The 19,524-nt window shown below is 40.0% G+C and overlaps 1 protein-coding gene across 1 annotated transcript in view; it reads left to right on the forward strand.

Annotated features, from left to right (window-relative positions):
• Nucleotides 1–14,542: 14,542 nt before the first annotated feature.
• The window catches only part of add3b (adducin 3 (gamma) b), a 25,147-nt gene continuing 20,165 nt past the window's right edge, over nucleotides 14,543–19,524 (forward strand). Inside the window, exon 1 of the mRNA XM_005914146.3 lies at nucleotides 14,543–14,823. The gene's annotated coding sequence lies outside the window, so the exon portion shown is untranslated. The remainder of the gene's footprint in view (nucleotides 14,824–19,524) is intronic.

Here is a 19,524-nt window from a genome sequence, read left to right on the forward strand (position 1 = left end):
AAAAGCCCACAATTCCCGGTCTCATTAGAGTCATGCTTATTACTGGGAAGGCTAGATTTCAGCTCATGTCCTGTTTTATTATGCTGCTAGTAGTGATGATAAAGCTTTTTCCCTGCTTGCTTCTAATCATGACAAGACACCGTTAGCACAGCACTTTTTATTGCATATTTCCAGCAAACAAAAAAATCCTTTTCTAGCTGTTTTTTTTTTTTCAAAGCACCAAGTGAGCTTATCAGATATTTCTAGAAGCTTCCCATTGGAAGTCTCAGAGTCAAGGTAGTGGTACTGCTCTGCTTCAGGCACTGTTGCGAAACAAAGACATTAGAGGTGAAATGAATAATGTAGAGTCATTTCTCCGTAAGAAGTCTGGACACTTGCCCCAAGGGGCACTGCGTCATTCTCTGCCCCTGTAACCTATATTAGTTGGAGTCGGTTTTAAAAGCCCATCGGGGAGCAGAACTTTCCTATACAACAGGCTTGCAATGTTGAAACATATTATTCGTTTTTGTCCTTGCGCTCTGATTTATAAATGTGACACAGTGTTGTTTCAATGAATCATTTAAACTTTATTGTTAGAAATTTGTTATTTGAATTTTTTTAATAGATTTTGGTTGCTGTCCCAGTTATACAAAGTGCTCTGCAACAAAATCTGGGGAAGCAAGGCTCTGTGTATTCCTATGTGTTAGAAAGTCTAGACAAAAATAGCCTAGCTGTTTCTGCATTCCTTAGCCTACTCCATCCTGATCCAAAGAACCTGTCACTCTCCACCTTGTGACACAAACTAAATGGAACCACCTCAGGTACTGGATGCTGATTTGCATTTTGTATCAGGTTCCTTGGTCCAGTGCCAGCACAAGCAGAAAAAGCTCAGCTCGCCAGATATGGAGGCCCTGATTGAAACTGTAGGTAGAGTTGAGCCTCTCTCTGTATGCTCTCTATATAGAGAGCTCATTAGTTGGAGAGACCTGTGTGCATTGTTCCAAGTCTGCAGAGTCAGCTAGAGAGCCACTCATCACTCCACACAGTCCAGACTCCTGCACATCTGGTCTGGCAGCTTCAGGGTGACCTGCACGCACTCACGAAAATACACACATGCACACGTAAATGTTGGCATAAAAATAAGCACAAACATACAGCAGCGCACAAAGTACCCTGATACCCGAAAGCACATAATCTCCTGGCTGATCATGCATTCATTGTGGAGACGGGACTCTCAGGATGAAGCGCATTGAAATGCGAAAGATTACACACATTCTCCACTCAGTCACACACACACATACACACACAGGACTCACACAAAAGCACTGTCCTGTTTTGCCTGTGATTTACTGGCCATTTTACACCTAGTTGAGGTGGCCACCTCCAGCGCTGACCCTGCACTGCAGCTCAGGGACACAGGTATAGCATTTTGCAGCACTTCCTCAAGAATTCCCCAAGCACAGAAGGCAGCTGAGCTGTCAATCTCCACTTATGAAGGTTTAATTTATCAGCTTGAAGGTCTAAAATGCACAGCTCCTTTCATATAACTCAGTCCCTTTACTCCAATTCCCAGTTCTCCAAGGTATAATGGAGTGGTCTGCACTGCAGCATAGTTTACCATGCTCCAACTGCATCGCTGTGTACTTACATCTAAAATCTTTTGGCATCAAAAATCTGTAGGAGGATGACAGTATGATAAAGGTGATGCTCATAAATGGCATCAGAAGAAAGAGTAAGTGAAATAAATTGATTCTATTGTGAACATGCCAGTGTGCATTCTGTTGACAGACTTTTTTTTATCTGACTACATCGTTTCCAAGACTCAATGAAATCTGAGTGGAGGAAGAAGTTGACTGAAGGAAAAAAAACAGTACAATATTACAAAGGGCCATATATCGATTCTCTGTATCAGCACAAAAGAAGTATACTTACTGGACTCAAGACCACTATTTCAAAAGACAAAATTAATCAATGGAGTTCATTGTAGCTTCTTTAAGATAATGGCACTCACAGAGACCTGTCATTTAAGATTAAAGGCACCAATAGAAATCGATACTTTTGAGTCTTTTTGTTTCCGATGCCACTGGTAAGATGCGATAGCGGATAGTGGCGCGCAGAGTCGCCAAGAAAGAACAATGAGTTCAGTTTCATGAGTCAGCCTCTGTAGGATACTGTCACGTTTCCCTCTATTTTCTTGGAGATTTGGGGAACATAAATGATGGGATACAGCAAAACGACAGGATATTGTGATCACAGCTTCATCTGCACAATGTGAGAACAACAAGTGTCTTTAGATAGCCAACAATATGTTAGCGTACGTATAGCCATCTCCACTTTACAACAATAAACAATAAAAAGTCATAAAATCTGCAAAGCTTATAAGTAATGCATTATAGAACAAACTAATGAAAACTTATTAAAGGAGTTACAGTAGAATCTTGTCTCTTTCTCAAAGCAGACATGGAGCCAAATCTTAATATCCCTCACTGCTACTTTACACAGGGAGGCCTAAGCCTTCTGTCTTAATGCTATCTGAGGTCACATATTTAAAGTTTTAAGTTTAATGCCAGTGATATAAAATGTTTGACATTTAAAAATAAGCCTCTTTGCTGAGAATCAGACGAGACTATTTCCATCTTTATATCTCTGTGTTAGCTAAAATTGAACTTCCAGCAATGATGTACCCATCTGCACCTCTAATGTTATAGCTTGAGTTTTAAATCCATGAAAAACTATCTTGTTTTTCAAGATTTTGCTTGTCTGCGTTTTCTGATAGGATTAGCCAAACCGTTGGCTTTACTGTACAGACAGATTCACACACTCTGAGACCAGCTAGTAACCCTGTTGTCAACTACAGATGTTTAGTGCAAAGCGAGATTTTCTGAACAGCTGGCGGGTAGTTACCAGAGGTGAAATGGGTCACAAAGTTGGTACTGCACTGAAAACCTCCTGACTGCTTTGGTCACAAGCAGGTTGCAGGAGTCATCCATTGTTTGCATGTAAGATGTCAACTTGCCTGCAAACACCCACTGAAACATAAAAAGTGGAACTCAAACAAGAAACTGATACCGTTGGCCTTCAAAATAAAAATTGCACATTTGCATTTGCCTGCTTTTTTTGACCACATACACTTATTCACAGAGACAATGTACATTACAATGTACCACATGTGAATGCGCCCCTGACATCAAGCAGACTTCAAATAAGTGTAATAGGATGACTGCTCGGCCATGCGTCTCCAGCTGTCCGTGTCCATAATGGAGAAATAGCTCTGTTTCTGGTTTGTCAGGTTTCCAGTCAATACTTGCTCAGCCAGTGATTGCAGCTTGCGAGTGATTGCAGATAACTTGGCATCTACCACGTAAACTACAGGCAAATGCAGCAATCTGCTAGAGAGCAGAGCAGTCTAAAAGAGGTTTTTTTGTGCAGCACCCTCTTCGTAGCAGCCATCAATCACTCATGAAGTGATGGGGGAATACACATATTTACCTACAACCACATGTTGCCAGTGGTTTGCAAACTGATTTATATTTACTTGCCTTTTAAGGTGTTCCAGTCAAAGAAGGTATGTAAACAAAGGACATTGCCTCTGAGTCTGAAAGAGTGAAGTTTCTCAATAATTCTGCTAATAGCCAGCAGGGGGCAGCTGCTCTGATTGCTTAAAAACTGATTGAACTGACACCTATGCCCAAACAAGCTTGCTGCTCACTTAGTCTAACCTTAGTAAACACTTTCCTGTTGGTTTTATATTTGAAATTGAAGGTTTCAGGATTGTTTAATAAAGCAAACTGTTCTTTTTATTAGGGTATAGTTTCATGTAGTGTGACTGTGATTCACAACTTGCTCTTTTGTGTTTTTAGGGCAGAACAAGAAAAATCTGTAAAAGAAGAAACAAAAACAGGGTGGTAATAGCTAAAGGCTTCAGAAAGGCATATATAAGCCAATGCATAACATCACAATGGCTACATCCATCTTTCCTATATAGTCTACAGCAGTAGCATCATTTATTTCCCAAGAATCTCGATGGAAATGAAGACATACAGCTACTTTTCACAGACGCTCTCTCAGTGTGAAAAAAATTAGGTATGAGGTGAGGAAAAATGAGGTGGCTAGAGCTTCTGTTTTGCTTGAGAGATAACTATGAGGAGCATAGTGAAGAGACTCCATAATGCAAGTTTGCAAGCTTTGTAAAAACAAATTTATTCCATTTTTCACCCACACGTTGCTCATTGTATCCTGCCAGATAAAAAATAGAGCCTTCCAGGAAACATCAGCGCATATCTCACATTTCTTTTCTGAGTTTTCACATTGCAAACTTCCTTCCTGCTTTTCGCTAAGCTGTTCAGGTCTCCCACAAGCTTACAATAGGCAGGTGTGACTCGCGACTGGTCTACATTATCTGGCAGCAGACAGCAATTTCAGGAGGGATGCTTAAGCAGCTTGGACAGATGTGCTGTATGGATTAGACCACCTTTGATCAGAGCGTGTCCAATCAATCATCATGATACTTTGCTTTATATAGTCTTCTGAATTATTATCAAGCTTAATATTATCTTTGTTAGACACTCACAGTGACTTCAGTTAAGCTGTAACAACTGTAAATTGTATTCCCTGGCTGTCACAACACCTCTTCAGAAACGTGCTAATTGGGAAGACTCAGCTTATTCTCAGTACTCAAAGAAAAAGAAAAGAGAAAGATAAAGAAACGGAAAGTGTGAGACTCTTGACGTCCCATGCTCGGCTGTCATAGCGCAGCGTAGCGCTGCTCCTCTGAGATTTGCTTCTGTGAAAAGCACACACAAAGGCTTGCAAACTCCTCAGTCGAGTTTTATCGTAGGTGTGAGGGAAGAGACAGTAATCAGGGCCATCAGAAGTGCATTCGCGAACCTCGTGTAGGTTCACATTAATTTGTTTGAGCAGTTTTAGGGTGACGTCAATGGAGTATTTTTGGAAGTCTCAGTTTTGGCTGTTAGGGTGATAACACCGATGCTTTATTTAACTCCATGACTTCATCATTATTTGTTGTGAAAAGACTGAAATAAGAAACATGTCACAAATGAGGTACAAGCGTCTCACATGGGAGACTATCAGAGTTCAGTGGCTGCTCAGAACATTTTTGATGTGACAGCATTGGAAATATTGCTGGCATCAAAGCTCCAAATTTTGGGGCAAACTCTTCCTAACGATGAATTCCAGCATTATGTTTTCATAATTCTCTTCAGCTTCATACAGCATTTGCGGACAGTGGGGGGACAAAAAGCACATGTGATTTTAAAAAAAAAAGTGCATCTCCTCATAACAAATTCATAAGCATGCATCTGTTTCAATTTACTCCCTAATTCCAGGAGCTCTAATCTGATCTTTAATCCAGTTGCATGTCCTCAGAGATCTGTTAGCAGCGGGTTTTTATAAAAGAAAGTACTGCAGAGTGTGACTTTGAAGAAGCCATTTGCCCCTGCAGTGAAAACACTACTATTTTTTTCCCCTTTTGCAGGAAATGTACTTTGTTGGAGGGGAGGAAAAGTTAGCATTTCATAACTTAGCTTGTATCTAATAAAGCAAGAATGAAAACCAAAAGAAAAGCCAGACTGATATGGTTGCTGGAGAACTGCCAGTCTTTCTCATATGTTTTATGAATGGGGTTAGAAGGTCTGGAAGGGGACATACCCTCAGAATGCACCAAGAAATATCCCCATTTTTGGACACGGAGCGAATGTTTTAAAACTTTTAATGTGAAATGAAATAATTGAAGACAACATGTCTGAACTCTCCACGCTGAAAGGAGCTGAAACTTTTATGAGCGCCATCCAGTTTTTTTGAAGCCTGACGTAGCAAGCTGAGCCTTCTCTGTGGCACACTTTTCAGACTTTATGAATAAAATATGACATTCACATGGGTGTGCTTAAGCAACAAAAAGAAATACTCTCTGGGTTGTTCTACAGTGATTTCAAGAAGATCTTTTGTGAGGGGGGCGGGGGGCGGTGAGAGGCACAAACAAACCCACTGTCACTTTCAAAGTATGTAGCCTTTTGATGATCAAAGCATCTGCGGGCATATTACCCTCATGTAAAGAAATGAATAAAAAGTGAAGATTTATATGGTTCTTGTGCTTTTGCATATTAGAGCCAGAGCAGTGGTTTAGGAAGACTTGATTCACTTGTTAGATTCGAGGCATGTGGTGATTTATAGGACATGAATTATGCTCATAGATATTTCGGTCATAGCGGCCTTCAGACATTATAATAATTGCATGACTAGCATGAGGCTAACTGAGTGCTGCTTAAGGACCAGTTTTTGTTAACTATGATTAAGATTAAATCCTGCTATCACAATCAAAGCTGACATGGTAAAACACTAAATGATAAACATCAGCACTACTGTGCCTAACAACAGCCTCACAGATCCATTAGCTCTAACGCATTATTCAAATGAAGGGACAATAGGTACACCCTGCTGAAACTGCTTGTCAGATAGTACCTCCCCTTTCCCTCCCTCTCTTTTTGAGACTTGTGGCGACCCAACATTCAGACCCGCTTCACGCAGTGATTAGTCAGCTGTGCAGAGGTGGAAAAAGAGCCAGGTTTTGATCGCTATTCTCATCCGGAGACACAATTACTTCTGTCACTTTTTATGTGAACAACGGAGTCTGATGCGATCAATCGGACCAGGAGAGAGTGTGTATGAGAGGATCTATTTAACCAATATCACATCTGCACTGCATCAGCTGGGTTTTTTTCACTCCTTCTTTTAAACAGGCACCAGTTAAACATCATCTCACAGAAGCTACTACTGCACCAGGCCTTAGTCTTGTTATGGACACATGACTGTTAAACACGATTGATTGAAAACCATCATTTTCGCTAACCTCAACTGAAGTACTTTTGTTGCGTAAACCCACATGCAAGCCATGTGCTGTGTTTGTGCCGCACAGCCACCACCCTGAGAGGAAGCTTTAACTGTGTTGGAAAATCTGTTGTGTGTAAACATGACTCAAATGCAGCGTGAACCGTTCTTAAAAACATGTTTAACCAAATAAAGTGGCTATAGGTATAAATTTAATTCTAGGAACCCTGCTTTTACAGACTTTTAGACTATGCTGAGTCCATGTAACATACGATTTACTCCACATAAGTTCATTGTTGAGGGCATTATCGTACATACCTCCACTGACCTTTTCCCCCCCACCTTTTCACCCAGTAGAGCTGTGTGGTGTTTGAGTACCACTGGGGATCCTGCAGAATATCTGTCAAGTTTTGATTGCCTCTGAGGAGCAGGGAGGAGACGTGCCTCGTTAAAAATGAATGTATCAGAGGAGAAAAATCGATGGTTACAACAACGGAATATATTTAGTGGAGACCCCACCATGACATCAGGGACATCTCAGTCTGCAATGATATGATGAACTCATTAAAATGATTGAAGCTGGTCTTCAAAGAGCCACCTTTCAAATCCCTGATCAGCAGGCTAACATGAATCAGAGCCAAGATACTGAAATCATGACCTTAATTCTTTCATTTAACAGTGTTCTTCTTTGATAACGGCAATGCTGAGCAGCAGCACCTGATATGGCTCCCAACCCTTGGTTATATTTCATGAACCTAAAGGACTTTAATTTAACCTGTTACATTAATTATGGTGAATTATAGGTTAACAAATATATCGTCTGGTTCTTTATAGGGTCTTTTTTCTTTTTCACTTTTCCTTTTTCTGGAGAGCTCCAAGCACGGAATGGCAAGGTGGAAGGCAAGCAGAGAGGCGAGGTAAATATAAAGTTTAATTCATTTCTGCAGCACCTTTCTAAGGATAGTCAATAAAAAAACAAGAGACACACTGCACACAGTGATGCACACAATGTCAATGAAAGTCCAGCTGGTACAAGCAGGGTTTCAAATGTCGATTAAAAAGTATTTACCCCGTTGACCAGCCCAATATCAATCGGAAAACTTGCTCAAGGTCTGAAACTTTCCCTTCTTTAAACCTGAACTTTAACCGCCTGTAGTATTTCTCATATCACAAATGAGGAAAAGAATCCAAGCAAGTGTTAAGTGGTTTGAAGGTATGGAAATTAGCAAATGTAAGAAAAGTTCATTTGTGTGGCACCTTTTGCTGCTGGAGAGTTGGAGTGAGGCTCAGGCTTTCTGGAAGTTTATCCCAGTCTGTGATTCACAGAAACTAAACTCAGCTTCATGTTTTCTTTTCACTTTGGGAACTGTCAGCAGGCCTGGATGGTGCATAAAATATCAGCAGACCCGAAACTTATTTTGGCCCTAAACCATTTAGTGCTTTACAAAACCAGTAGCACTGTTTGAAAAATCAATTCACAGGAAGTCAGTACAAAGGAGCGAGAAGTGGAGTTAGAGTAAGTATTGCACTTGTCTTTTAAGACTCCAGCAACAGCGTTTTGAACAAGCCGCAGCTGTGTGATCGACTTGTTTTTGAAAGACCTGTGGCAAAGCTATCCGACTTACAGCTTGTAGTTTTTGTTGAATGCTCTTGTACACCGAGCATCCCTAATTTAATAGTAGAATAAGCAGCAGATTTGTAGACATTCTCTTAAGTATAACAGTATAGCTGACAAATATTCACAACACACAGCAGTGCATACAGCCGGGACAGAATTTCATTACAAGTTGAAATGATGGAAAACAATTTTAAAAGTGTATTTTCTTCAAATACAATATCTGAAACACCGACATGCACAAAAAGACTGGTAATGTGCCGCAAGGCAGATAGGTGTTGTTAAAAGATGATTGAGCTTTGTGTGATAATGCACCTCAAACATCTATTCACAGTTGATTTAAATAGATTCTCTGTGTTTGGGGGGAAAAAAAGTACCTCACGATATATTTTGCCACAGTAAAAATAACCTCATGTCCACTTCTTTATATTGTTTGAAAAGGCAGTTCTTTCACCTCAGCAGCTGCTTTGTGAATAATGAAAATCTCCCGAATATTGATATTGAATGGTTTCGCACTAGGTTTAACAAACCTTTCAAAAGTTGGGGGGGAAAAAATCAAATTAAGCATGTTCTATATTTTCCACTCGAGTGTGAATACTGCGCAGCCAGAGATGAATTGTATCTGCAAATCTGAACTGTCAGTTAAGCCCGAGACTCTGGTTTTTGCTGCATTCTGCAATGATGGGCCTATTCTCTGCTCGAAAAAGTATACGACTCTCTCTTCCTCCTTTCATCATTAAAGTTTCATAAGCAATAACAGCACACTAGACAGTCAGTCAGCGGATCAAAAATTTCACTTTCCTACTGAAATATCTTTATTCAGTGAACATGATGGATTGGCACGCACTATTTTCTTAATTTAATTTAGTCTGGTAACTTTTCCTCTAAAGGCACAATTTGATTCACGTTTTAGTTTTTAATTAAATGTCAAATGTTGAATGGATCGGCCCTGAAATTTGGCAGATATTCATGCATCCTGCTTCTAACTGTTAGTGCTAATTAAATGTTTGCACAAGCGCACGTGAAATTCAAATGAGAAACTTGGTGTAACTGCGTTGTGACCTAACGTGTTGGTTGCATTTACCTCAAAGAACCTCATAGAAAACTCTCACTAAACGCTAGAACAAGGGGTGGCGAAGCTAAAATTAAGGTTAGATAAGCTTTATGTGCCTATGCTCTCTCACGAAATCCAAACCAGATGCTCTTCCAGTAATATTATTTCCTCTAGCACTGTTAAAAGCTTGAAGTATTCAATAACAATTAGATCGAGGGCCACGCTGGGATCAAGTTTAGGCGCAAATCACACGCACTGTGATTAGCTGGATGGTCTGAACTCCATCTTCAAGGACTTTGGAGAGAAAATAAGCAATTGCAGAGAGAAATGCGCTCGTGTCATTGCTTCTGCAAGAACTTTAATCTAATCTAAGAAGAACGGATGTGTTTATTTGAATCTTAGGAGAACTTTGTGCTCCAAAGAAGTCTAAAATATTCTTTTTTTTTCTCCCTGTCAGTCGAAACTCATCAAAAAGGATTTTTTTGATCTCTTAGATCTAAATCCAGATGACCGGGTTTGTTATATGAATAACACAGCATGGAATTTAAGATCACAAATACTTTTGTTCCTTTGAAAAAGCCCATGAAGATCAAACAAATAATCGAGCTCTCTGGGGATAGCGAAAAGGTAACAAATGATGCTGTCTGTGAGGGGGAAACCGGCTTTTCGCGTCCTAACATTAAATTTCTTTTTGACATTGTTTTACATTAGAAAGTTCTTGTACCACTCTTACGGCAAACTTATATAACATATCCGAGCATTACAGCTCTCAGTGGACTCATCATCCACATCATCATCGCAGTCATTAAAAGTCAGTGAAAGTAACTTTTAATGACATGTTCCCCTGTTATTCTACAAGAAATAACCAGAAATAATTATGTTTTAAAAGCAAATGGTAGAAACTGACCTAGAAAATAGGCAAAGTTTTTCAGCAAGTGCTCTCAAATCAACTCTCCCATCACCTGCGCTAACAAGGTTATGTCTTTGCCTCTTCTTATTACCATTATCATGTTCTGTCTGATATCTTAAAAGATATGAATGGATATATGCGATATTAGTTGGGGAGGTGAGCATTGAGCCAAAGAACAATTGATTACATCTTGGGAGTGCTCCAGGTCTGGGATTTCCATCATTAGACAGTTATTATTTTTAATCCATAACTATGCGTTTAAGGTAGATAGAGGATTGATTCCAAATTCAGAGGGTGTCAGGGTCAAAGAACCAATTTATAAACAATGTGATAGTACCGATGTCTTTAGCAGGCAGGTTTTGGCTTAGCTTCAGTCTTAAGTTTTATTGTGCTAAATCTGATGTTTCTGCAAACCTGGGCTTCAGCCAGGTTTAGAGAACCGCAGGACAAGAAAATGATGATCACAGGAGGGGATATGCCTTTAATGCTTTTCATTTTAATGAAGTTTGCTTTCCTTTCTTTACTTCTGTCTCCTTATTCTTTGCAGAAGTAGTAATTGCCTTACAGGGATTCTGAGGCAGCGCGGTACTCAGTAAGACGTTGTCTTAGATATCCATCTATGCCTCTGTTCCTGGGGTAATTAAGGTTTGGAGTCACCTAAGGAGATATTGTGACTCCTCAAACTAGCTAGCACGGGCAATCTGTGTCACAGCGTGGGGAGTAATATATGCATGAGAATATGTGTGTGTGTGTGTGTGTGTGTGTGTGTGTGTGTGTGTGTGTGTGTGTGTTGTGAAGGTAAGGCCTTCTATTAAATGAGGGGAGTTTGAGGGCAGCTCCTGATGTGAAGTGGGTGATAAAATGAAGAGCCATTTTTACAAAGTTCAACGACAGGCTAAACCTGGAAGGCTAGACTGAGGTAAAGCGCCTCATTTCCCTTTGAGTGAGCCTGTTTGTGTCCTTTGCTATTGTTTGGCATGACTGAGACATAATTGTTTAACGAATGGAAACAGCACTGTCTTTATTATGGTGCTGTGGAAGGAAACAACTCTATATACTGAACGGCTTATAGCCTACTTTGGGTCACTTTAGTGGATCCCCCACTATTATATACATATTGATGTAATAAGCCTACCCATTGTCATGCAAATTACCTGAATACAAACGTAATGAATCCCATTACACAAGTGACTGAAGGAGATTTTTGTTTTCCCAAATATTTCAAGATAATCATGAAAGAAGCAGCAAAAAAGAAAAAGAGGCTGAGCATTGTGCCACCAGTTATGATTATATCAATAAAGAATAAAATCCATCTATAATTAAGGAAGCAGCGCATCCCCAGTTGGCTCCATCACAACCACAGCAACAGTTAATTGCTTTGTGCCTGAGACAGCTTCTTCAAGTACTTGGGAATCTGGTCTGACAGCACCCTGTCCTTCTTCCAACATAAAGTGAAGCCCCAGCTGGGGCTTTGCCTTTAAGATCAGAGCTATTCTTCTTTGCCTCCGCGGTGAGCCAGGCAGGCACTGAGCTCTGGTTAGGAGGTGCAGAGAGCCAAGATCGGTCCACCCAATCGATACGGGGGAGTGTGCTTAACATTTTTATCCCGTCTGCATTTCCTTCGAAGGAGCTGTTGATGTAAATTACCAAAGCAAACTTTGTGGCGAGCGCTCGACTCGACTAGAGCGTAGAATGGCACGCTGCAAAGATTCTTGAATACAAAGACCCATAACTCCGTAGCCCCAAGAGAGAAGCTTTGATTTATTTCCAAACTGTTGGGCTCTGTGATAAGTAACAGCAGCTGAGTCAAAAACTGGTGGTGCACGCTCATGTTGGTGCCAAACTGAAAGCTCAGGAAACAACCAGAACTCTCATCTTTGATGTTTTATTTTTCTCTTGACACCAAACAGCTCATTTGTCCCAGACTTTTCCTGCCACTGCCATCAGATGATCATCCACTCACTGCTAGATCAAGGCTTTTCAAAATGTGTGTGTGATTGGGTGCATATTTTGAGGTGATGCCAAGGTTTCTGATGCCAGTGTTTCTGAAAAGTCAGAGTTACAAGTACAAATGTTTTCCTCCGTAAAGAATTTCCTAAAAAATACTGTCTTGCACTCGTCTGTTAACTCCTCCTTCCTTTCTTTTGTTTTAGTAATGCAGCACTGTGCATTTTGCCAGTAATAATACCTCAGTGCAGCATTATTCAGAAAAATCTCCTTTCCATTTAAAGCTTTGGGATTCAGCTTTATAACAGTCTGTTAACTAGAAACTGATTTAAACTTAAGGCACTTTTAACATTTCTTTCAGGCACGTCAGTGTCTGTGGGAGATGAAAACTATCTGGTTTTGTTTTTGCCATTCAGTCAGCGTACCTGACATGTGCAAGTATATCTCCATAATTTTCTGTTCTAGTTCATTTTTGTGATCATGTCACCACTTTTTCTGACCTGAAGACGATCCTTCAAATACTGAAGTCATGTTTACGCTGAAATACTCATGAATGTGATGTTGAGTGAAAGGTTGCTGCAGAAAAAGCTTCCAGCTTCCTTTTTTATCAGCTAAATCAACCACCGTAATCACCTTTTTTTATAAACACACACACACACATACAAATATATATACATATATATCCTTTTTAAATTGGTCGCAATTTCTCGAGCAACCTCACAACACAAACACTGTTCTACAAACATCAAGGTGTTTCACCCAAATCTGAAGCACAAATCTCAGAGCCCAGAGCTACCAGCTACAGAGTGATGTTTTATTTTCTTCCACCGCTTTCAGTTTCTTGTTTTCTTGATATTCCAGATAGCTGGTTTAACATGCACCAAAAAAAGAGCACGAGAGAGAGAGAGAGAGAAATACACCGTGTGTCACTAGAAAACAGGGGAGGAGAGGAGCCGTATATTACTGTCATTATGTTTGCCAAGTCTTCACTAGATGGCAGTGTAGTGTAGCGATATTGCTTGACAAGTTTTATCACACATGGAATCATTTTAGAAACTTTCTAGGGCCTCCTTTCTCCCTTTTCCTTAGTCTCTCTGTTTCAGTGTCTCCATGAGTGTGTCTGTGCAGGTAGGATAGAAAATCAATGACTCCTCTGAAGGAACTTTCTGAGCCGCACAATATAGATGTTTATTTTAATAACTTGCTTACTTCATCCGACTGCGACCTTTGACCTCCCTCCGTGCGCTCTTTGACTGGGGCCGTCCTGTGGGTGTGGCTCTGCGATTGCAGAAAGCTCAGGAAATTAATGTTTTATCAGCCTGCGCAAAGACAACAACAGCAGCGTAGTGGGTGGGAAAGAGAAACGTCTAAATTTAACTCATCAGCTGATGCCAAGCCAAATAAAATAAAAAGCGGACAGTTTCCTCTTGGTTTCTCTTCCAAAACATCTGGAATTTCATTGGGGCAGATCATATCAATGTTTGGTGGGAGTGTAAAAGTTATAAATGCCATGTTATTGCTATCACAGCAGAGGCTTGTTGACATTCTAGAAAATGGATTTTTGCACATGAAGTTAACATATTTCACGCTCCTTGTGTTTCGTGATGTGTTCCTAGTGTTCTTATCATTTTGATAAGATAAACTGTACCCAGACCCACAGATCACAGGCATGCATGGTTCGCTGTCTACCACATACGCTGTTTGATCGTCTGCCATCACGGTGCATTTGTTGCTCAGTCAAAACGGTTATTCGCAGTCTAAAGCTTGTAATTACCTTGCATTTCTACCTTCTTCACAGCGATAGAATGCACTCTTCAAATGCCTGATGTATTCAGGTGGTGGTGCAGTACAGAGGGAGAGCAACACATCCTACTCACTCACTGTGAGAGAGTATGTGGGAGGAGGTGAAAGCATGCAGGCAAGAATTCACTGTGTGCAATGCCCTCCTCGAAAGCAAAATTTAGAACATGAGGCACACTCAATATGCAGAGGAAAAATATGCCTGGCAGGAGATTGCTGCAGTTTTTCTCCATTTATGGTTAGATACAAACGCAACATGTAATTCCTGCATGATAAAAAAAGCCTTTAAAAATAATGAAGAAAATCATACGTACTTTAGAGAAACTAGTTGGTGTAATATACAGATATAGATATATATATATATATCTATATATGTATGCCGGGGTGGAAGCTTGTCCCTCCCATTTTTTTTTTTCAGTGCAGTCCAGTCCATTCAAAATGCTTGGTCAAGTTTTCTTCCATTCCTTTTGAGAATAGACAGCCGCTGTGACAAGAGGAGCCGAGGGAGTTCAGGAGATCAGAGGCAAAGCAGCAGTTTCCTCTCTTCTGGGAAACCAGATGACCTTCTTCAAAGTGATAATGTAAACAGCTATCCAACAACGGCTGGAATCGTGGGAGTTTGAAATAAAACGTGAAGAATTCTGCTGCAGGATAAGTGTAGAGACAGCAATCAATGTAAGTTGTGTTCCATTTACTTTTTTCCTTTTTTTTTTTTTTACCTTTTTATCCATGAGAGCAGGCATTTGCTAGAGCTAAGATCAAAGCAAACAAGTTACATGGCAGGATGATTTTTTCAAATTATTTTTTTTCTATGCAAGCTTTGAAGCTTTTGGAAAGGAAAGTGTATGTTTTTAGTACACTAATAACAGATAAAGGACACCTTATGGCCCAGGAGAATGGGATTTCTTACAGCAACAGATTGTGATACATTCTTTGTGGAGGGATTTTTTTGTAAACACCATATGAAATTTCAGTTACAGCAAACCTGTAAATAGTTTCTGAGTTGCTGCTTTTTACAGAGAGACTGTGTTGCATCTCTATTTACTGCTTTTTCTAGATTTAACATGGTAGTCGTCTGTCACTGCCTAACTGGCCTGTTTGCTGCAGCAGGGTTACCTCCAGCTGCAGAGGCTTCAAACAGATGTTTTCAATTAGCATCACTCTCCAGAAACATTACTCCGAACAAGCATTTGTTGACTTTAGATGTGGAGCTAGGGCAGCACGGGATTTCATAATGTGTGTGCCTGGTGATGCAAGTTATAGACGGCCATAAAACCCAAAAGCAGGTCATGACCCAAACCCTATCAACCATGCAATCAATTGTTCCTGTTGCCGTTTACACTTAGACACAGTTTTCATTTTATGACGTTTTACGTTAGATTAAGTTTTACGCTGTCATCATCTCCTTGCTAAATTAATTTGATAATAAATGGCTTTTACTGCACTGCATGTAGGTACTTTGTCAGTTTATAGTAAATGTCAGGTTTTTGCACAAATGTGAGAGGTTTATGGAAAATTTACCACATTACCACCTCATTTTTTCATAGTTGTGATTTGAATGTGACAACATGCAAGGATCTGTTAGCCAGGCCACCACCTCAGCCTCAATTAAAGTGAACCACACAAAACCGCTAGATCTCCAACATGGAGGCCATCCAAAGACAACCGCAGTAGGGACTACAGCCAGCTCTTCCCCTTAGGTAAACAAAGTCTGTCTCTTTCCATAGTGCTGCGACGTGTGTGTGTTTGAATATGTCTCCGGCAATGTGTGATCATGCGTGTGCCGACGCAGTTCTACACGTAAATGCCGCGAAGGCACCGATCCAACTATAACAATGTAAATTGTTTCAGGTTCAAAGTGCGCTCTATTGTTGCCACCCACCCTGCTGAGTGGGAGTAGCACGACCATTTTTAGCAAGACGTGGAGTGATATATATTTATGTGAAGTTACCAAAACAATGGCAATGTTTTGTAGTAGAAATTTTAAAGAAAATTTAAAAGGTTTCCTCTCCAAAACGTCTGTGTCTGAGTTTTTCTACAAACCAAGGTGTATTTTATTTATCAGAAAGATGTCAGTAGGAATGTTCTTGTTTCTATTTGGGACCTTTCATTTGATCAAAGTTTAAAGGACCTTGTTTAAAGGAATATGTTTTAGAAACTAACCATTTAAAGAAGTCACTGACATAAAGAAGGCTCTGCTGAGTCTCTCAGCTTAAAAAATGTGAATTAAATAGAGTGCAGAACACTGGATATCTTTCTGGCAACCAGTGCAGGTAGTACTCAACCTTTTGCCCTATGACAGCTGGGATAGGCTCCAGCATCCTTGCAACACTGAATTAGATAAGTGAAAGAAAATGAATGAAAGGATGGAGAGAGGGATGGATGGAGTTAATTCAGACAGGCCGTGAAGTCAAGTAGTAGCAGATCTCATTAATCCCTATTTACTGATCTCAGTGACAGCCCATATCAATGCATCTAGTTGGCAAATCTCAAAGAGCACATGCTCTTTGAGCTGCTTTACTTTGCCTGTAGATGTTTCCCATCTGCAAGCCACTTTGCAACCCACTTTCATCCCAGCTCCTCCTCTTCATGTTGTATCTGATTTAATGCCATGTGCAGTGGTCATAAAACAGAGCCATACCATGCAAATAGACAAAACTGAAAGAAATTAGACACAAATAAATTCAAAAAAAAAATCTTATTCATAATGTCTGCAAAACAGAATCACAAAATGTAGAGAAAGGGGGAAATAAGCAAAACTCTAAGACTCTCTATAGGTAATTATCAAATTTAGTTTGTTTGTAGCTTTATTTCTATACATATATTTGAATACTTGGATCTGGGACAAAAATAGAGCTTTCCATGCCATTGTCAAATCCCAATAAGCAGCCAGTATCATTTATGCTGTGTTCAGAGGCTAAATGTCTGGCTGAGTGAGTGCAACGTAATGGTTACGACTAATATTTCAAACATGTCTGAAAGTCAGAGCTATGATTTAAGTCTTCAAGGTAATCAGCACAGAATGCTTTTGGTTAAAAGAGAAATACAACAGGTCTTTACCCTGTGGCTTAATTATAAAGAAGATCCATCAGTCATGCAGACGGGGTAATCAGGGTTATATTTATGAGATGATTAGTTCGACTCTGTGTATTTCTGTGAAACAGTACAGTTTGTGTCGATTTCTAATCTTTCTTCTTGATGCCATGTTATCTGGCACCGATTCTCTCTTTCCCTTACTAATTTTGCCTCACACAGCATAAGCATTGGTTACCAAGGCAACCATGCTTGCAAGGACCTGAAATAAAGTTGACATCTCTCTCTCTCTCTCTCTCTCTCGAAATTAGTCATCATGATAATGTTCAGTGCTAAATACTAGCAGTTTCTGGCTGCTAAGGAAAAAGAAAACACTGATGATGACTTGAAAAAATAAGGAAGGAATGCTCTAAAAAATAGCACAGCAGTTGCATTATGGGAAATGTATTATCTCATATTTTTGGCATTTGATATACAGAAACTCGAGATATTTTTACCTCATGTTCATCAACTGTTTGGAAGAATTTTAGAGACATTAATTATTAAATTTTTAATCAACATATTAGTCATTTATTAATCATAAATCAGGAAAGTATTTAAACTACAACTCTACGTGATGCCTATACTGAACAATCCCCATGCTGTGTTACGTACCTGTTAAAGAACAGAGATCCCTCTGTCAGCTTTTCCCTACAGAGAAAAGAGATAAAGCACTAGCACTGGTGTGATCATAACCCCCCCAGAAACCCATCAAGGGCAGAGATAAAAGATAAATCCACAGGTCAAAAGGTGGCTACACACATCCCAACACGCTGTGCCTTCCACAGGGCCAGATATCTTTCTTAAGTTCAACCATGACACGACACTGATCACCATTCCCTGTGCCTATGTCTCCCGGGTTTTACTTTGGGTTTACTCCAGTTCACACGCTGGTCCCTCATCTAGCATGACACCCTGAAAGCTTTCGCCTACTCTTCTCTAAGCCTTTAGAAAAGAAAGTCAGCTGTGACTTTTTGGTGTCATGCTTTGCAGTTTTTCTTGAGTTTATTGTTCACTCTGAAATGGAGTTTGCTGTGTTTGCTTTACTTTCTGAGTTTTCTTTTATTTTCCACTCTTCACCACACGGTTAGTGGTTATAACTTAACTCTAACTATACCAAATTTCACCAATATCTTCTGCAGGAATGGTTTTTCTTAGAGCAACAATTCTGCATCGGTATTTATATTGCATCTCTTTGATTAATCTTATAAGGAATTATACGATTATTTCCCAGAGTTTTACTCTACTGTAGGCTACATGCTTTCATTTGATCTATCCAGGCAGTATTTGTGTGTCTGATTTCAATGTCACATCCAGCAGAGCACTAGTAGGTTTTTGACAAGAAAAAGGTGGGATTCCAGTAGCGGACATCAGTATCCTCAACAGTAATCTGTATGAATGAGTCGTCAAGTAATAACACCTGACATTTGGTGAGTTGCTTTCAGGATAGGCTGGCCTCACTGAAAAGTTTAAATAGCCAGCAAGAATGTGGTGCTTGGAAGGTGGGAGGATGTTGTGCGCAGACATTTAAGCTTGCTTGTGGTTTCTGGTGGGAACCCTGCCAGTAACAGGGAGGCAGGGTTCCGAGCGGAGGGGGGAGTTTAGGGGGTCACGCTGCTCCAGAGTGAGAAAGTTCTGCTTTTCATTACATCAACCCATATGTCCACATATCTGCCCCGCCTCCAAGACTCCACTGTGTTTCCTGCAATTGTTGTGTCAGTCAGTGATCTAATCCTTCTCTCTCTTACATCTCAAAATCAAGATTTTGGTACGAGTGTGCCCGATTGTGCGTGAATAAAAGCGGTAATACATCTGTGGGCTGACGGAAGCCGTACTGAGAAAATTGGAAATTCCAGACTTGCATTCATTTAACAAGGAGTGCATTTGAATATTGCTACACTACAGCTCGTAGAGGGTGACCAGCAAAGCAGAAAAGAGTAGAGAGGTGGCTGCTCTTTTTAACACAAATCTGCACAGCCTTGCATTCAGTTGTACTTTGATCTTATTCCTTATTTCTGTTGAGAGAACCATCTTATTTCACTTAAAGAAAAGCAGCGTGTCTAAAAGAACCTTGCACAACAATGTGGCCGTTCAAAAAATATGATTTGTGCAGCCAGCACATTAAGTGGTGGTCTTTTTTTACTTTACAAGTGAAGTGGGCATGCTGTGCTTGTGAATTCGGGAAAAGTAAGTGTGATGTGAATAAAATAATGAGAATTGTTATAGTCTCTCGTCTTTGAGACACTTTATGAATTGCTTTCTGTAAGCAAATATGCTATATTGTGGAAAACTTTTTTTTTATGG

This window comes from Haplochromis burtoni, unplaced genomic scaffold (assembly GCF_018398535.1).
Source record: "Haplochromis burtoni strain Fernald_Lab_line unplaced genomic scaffold, NCSU_Asbu1 Contig_7, whole genome shotgun sequence".
Classification (NCBI taxonomy): Eukaryota; Metazoa; Chordata; class Actinopteri; order Cichliformes; family Cichlidae; genus Haplochromis; species Haplochromis burtoni.